Below are 4,084 nucleotides of genomic sequence, written 5' to 3'. Positions count from 1 at the left end.
GTACTGACTCAATGGTACCTAAAAACAAAACAAAACAAAACTTTATTTATTATTGTTGTGTGCATTTTTATTGTCATATCTAAGAAAGACTTCTGATATATACAAAGTCATGAACCTTTTTCTTATGATTCTAAAAATTTTGTAAGTTTAGATCTTAAATTTAAAACTTTGATCCATTTTGAAGATTTGACTCCATTTTTCTTTTTACATTTCAATATCCAGTTATTCCAGTACTGTTTGTTGAAGAAACTCTTCTTTCTTCATTGAATAATCATGGTACCCTTGCAAAATATAGATTGATTATATAGGTGAGGGTTCATTTTTGGACTTTATTTTATTCTATTAGTCTTTGTGTCTATCCTATGCCAACATCACAACGTTTTGATTATTGTAAACTTGTGGAAAGTTTAAAAATTGAGAAGTGTGAATTCTCCAACTTTGTTCTTCTCTTTGTCCATTCAGGATCCTTTGAAGCTCCATATGAATTTTAAGATATGGTTTTTCTATTTCTGCAAAAAATAAGTTATTTGGATTTTGATAATATATATAAGAAAGGCAACAGTCAGCTGAAACCTATTCACCATGGGTGACCCTGCTGGCATTTAAAATACTGGTGGCATAACTTCCCGAATCACAAAAGCACACAAGCCACCTCAGTATGACAAACTGACAGATGACTGGTGGTTTATTAATTTAGGTCTTTTTATTTTCCTTTAGAAATATTTTGTAGTTTTTAGTGTGCATGTCTATCAACCCTCTGGTTAAATTTCAATATTTTATTATGTTTGATACTATGGTAAATGGAATTGTATTCTTAATTTCCTTTTCAGATTGTTCATTGCTAAAGTATAGACATACAACTGATTTTGTTAACTTTGTGTCCTGAAATTTTCTGTATTTCTTTATTAGCTCCATAAACTTTATTTTATTTTACTATTTTATTTTAAATAGAAGTGGCAAAAGTGAGCATCCTATCTACTTCCTTCTGTTACTTGAAAAGCTTTCAGTCTTTTAGTACCAAGTATAATGTTAGCTGTGGAATTTTCATATGTGGTGTTTATCTTCTTAAGGATGTTTAGAGGGTCATTTTTAAGCAGAGAACAAAATTTTTATGATTTTATGGGGATTACCAGCAGATAACATGGAGCCTGGAGTCCTGGTGTGGTGCTGTGGGCTAATGAGTCAGACTGCAAATTCGTTTGAACTGCAAGGTCTGTGGTTCAAACTCACCAGCTGCTCCTTGGAAACCCTACACAGGATTGCAGTGGGTTGGAATTGACTTGACGGCACTTAATAACAACAAACAAAGAGCCTTAGTTGTTGTTAAGTGCCGTGGAGTCAGTTCCGACCCATAGCAACCCTGTAGAGGGTTTCCGAGGCTGTAAATCTTTATGGGAGCAGAAAGCCTCATCTTACTCCCGCGGAGCGGCTGGTAGTTTCGAACTGCTGACTTTGCGGTTCGCAGCCCAATTCGTAACCACGCTACCAGAGCTCTAGCGATCTTTAATTGTTATTAAAGATTTCCATGCTAGGAAAATATTCCCTGGGGAGTCAGCTAAATAAATAACTGGTATCTATCTTAACTCCTTGGTTTTGAGGCTGTGTGTTTTAGAGCCCAAGTAGTATTTGGACCGTGAGAACTCTTTGAAGCTGGCTTTGGAGATTTGCTTGTGTTTAAACATATAGCCTGAGTACTTTATAATCGAATAGAGTGTTTCTCTGAAGCTACTAAGATCCCTAGTACAGTGACTGTTTTTGCCAACTGAGATTTTATTTAATAATAATCAGAGATAGCATATTGAGGGAATAGGTTTTATAGTAAAAATCTCAAATCACTGTTCTTTCTGCAAAGAGTTAAATGAATTACCTAGAGGCACTGAGGCGTCATGAACTAAATAAACATAAGAGATTGATCACTTCACACCATTTTGACTTGGTATAAATCCGAAGATACATGTACAATTGGCAACTAAACATCAACATCATGGAATTTTGACTCACTATTCTTACGCACCCACCTCAGACTTAGTGGCTTTTGTTGTTGTTGTTGTTAGTCTAGAGAGCAACCATGAGTGTGGCATTTAAGTTTTATTAATAAATTGTTAAAGAACTAAAAAGGTATTGTAATGTTTTAGGCTAGTTTTTGTTTGTTTTTGTTTTACGATAGAAAGATTTTCTTTATTAATGATCCCAACTGTATTTCTTTAGATACGGGAGTTCTGAACTCCAATACTTAGAAGAAAACAAGTTAAGAATGCATTATCCTGCAACTCATTACCAGTGACATATTGCAAAGCGAAACAACTTGGAAAAGAGGAAAGGAGAGTAAAGGGGGTGGGGGGAAGATAAAGAAAAGGAATTAAGTTGATCAAGTGGAATTAATCTTTTTTTTAAAAAAAAAATTCTTGGGAAATATGAAGTCCTTGCAAGCACAGCTTGATTCTACAGAATATTTTCCAAACGTGTACAAAATGGAACCCAAATGGAGAATCCCTAAGAACCTGAAGAGGTGCAATATTAAAAGCTACGATTATCCAGTAGTAAGGGTTTCAGCCTTCAGTTGCCAGTCACCTCCCCCTGTGCCCAAGGGTTAGCGGGATGAAAACGTCTTCCCTGTGATTGGTGATTGTTTTCATTTCTTTTTTCTCGGCATCTGGACGCGCACGGTTCAGCACTTGGAGGAAGTTGGAGGTTTTCTCCGGTATCCGTGTATGAATATAGGCCTTCGAGTACTTGATGTGGTAGTGCAGGTAGTCCCGAAACGTGTGGATCAGGTTGATGGTGCTGTCTCTCAGGCACTGGTGTTGGTGTGGCAAGGGAACAGCACAAAGGTGATATAGCCAGTGTTGTCGCCCACATCCGTGTCTTTCAGCTCCAGAGGGGGCTCCCTGTGTTTAAAGAGGACCTGTGGGACTATGTGGCTGATTCTGTGTCCTTCTTTGAAGTCCTGTATAAACACCTTTCCAATGATCACATCATCGTCATCTTTAAACACTGTGAAGAACCACCTTCCTTAATTTTCCTGCTTTCTGATTATTCATAAGGTCCCCTTAGTCTTACATTATAAATAGACTCATATCTAAACTTTCCTTTTCATTTATATGTCTGTGTTCTAATTCTCCTTGCTTGAAATGTCTTTCTTTTGTTCTTATTTCCAATATCAGACCTCTTCAGTCCATTTCCAAATTGTTGCCAGTAGAGCCTTAAAGAATATGTGTATTATTTGACCATGACTGTGCAAACTGGAGTTATTAGCTCCAAATGTGAAAATCCATAATTCTCTTTTATAACCAAACTGTATTTTTTGCTACTTATCCATATTTTATAAGGAAGTCCTAGCAGCGCTTTAGGATAAGCACTAGACTAATTATCTCAAAACTGGTAGTTCACACCCACCACAGCATGTCCAGGATTTAGCATACTGCTTGAAATAAGGAGGCATTCAATAATTATCTACTAAGTAAGTAGGTGGAGTTCTGGTGTGGCATTGTAGGATAAGCAGTTGACCATAAGATCCTTTTGAACCACAAGGTCGGTGATTCAAACTCACCAGCTGCTCTTTGGAAGGCCTGAATAGATCACTATGAGTCGGAACTGACTCCACAGCACTGAATAACCACAAGTAAGTAGGTGGAATCCTGGTGTGGTACTGTAGGATAATGCACTAGATTGCTAACTGCAAGGTCAGTGGTTCAAACCCATAAACTGCTCCTCAAAAATCCTATATAGGGTCACTATTAATTGGAACGGACTCAACACTTACCAGCAAAAGCAAGGTAAATAGGTTGCAATTTTAAATTAATTTACTCTAAGTTCCTCTTACGTCTTTTTGAATATTACTTAATGAGGTCCTGAGTAAACAGAAATTTATCTTAATAACTAGCAGTGCACTTCTCACCATAGTAATCTGTTTTCTCATACAGATAGCCTTCTGAATGAAATGAAAGGCTATTGAAATATTGTTGTTGTTAAGTGCCGTCGAGTCAGTTCCGACCCATAGCGACCCTGTACAGGGTTTCCGAGGGTGTAAATCTTTACGGGAGTAGAAAGCCTGATCTTTCTCCCGCGAAGCAGCTGGTAGTTT

The 4,084-nt window shown here is 37.2% G+C and overlaps 1 pseudogene; it reads right to left on the bottom strand.

Annotated features, from left to right (window-relative positions):
• Positions 1–2,590: 2,590 nt before the first annotated feature.
• Positions 2,591–4,084, bottom strand: part of LOC102838853 — a 2,423-nt pseudogene continuing 929 nt past the window's right edge.

Source organism: Chrysochloris asiatica, unplaced genomic scaffold (assembly GCF_000296735.1).
Source record: "Chrysochloris asiatica unplaced genomic scaffold, ChrAsi1.0 scaffold00113, whole genome shotgun sequence".
Classification (NCBI taxonomy): domain Eukaryota; kingdom Metazoa; phylum Chordata; class Mammalia; order Afrosoricida; family Chrysochloridae; genus Chrysochloris; species Chrysochloris asiatica.
The sequence above is the reverse complement of the archived record's forward strand: the minus strand, read 5'-3'. Positions and strand labels throughout refer to the sequence as shown.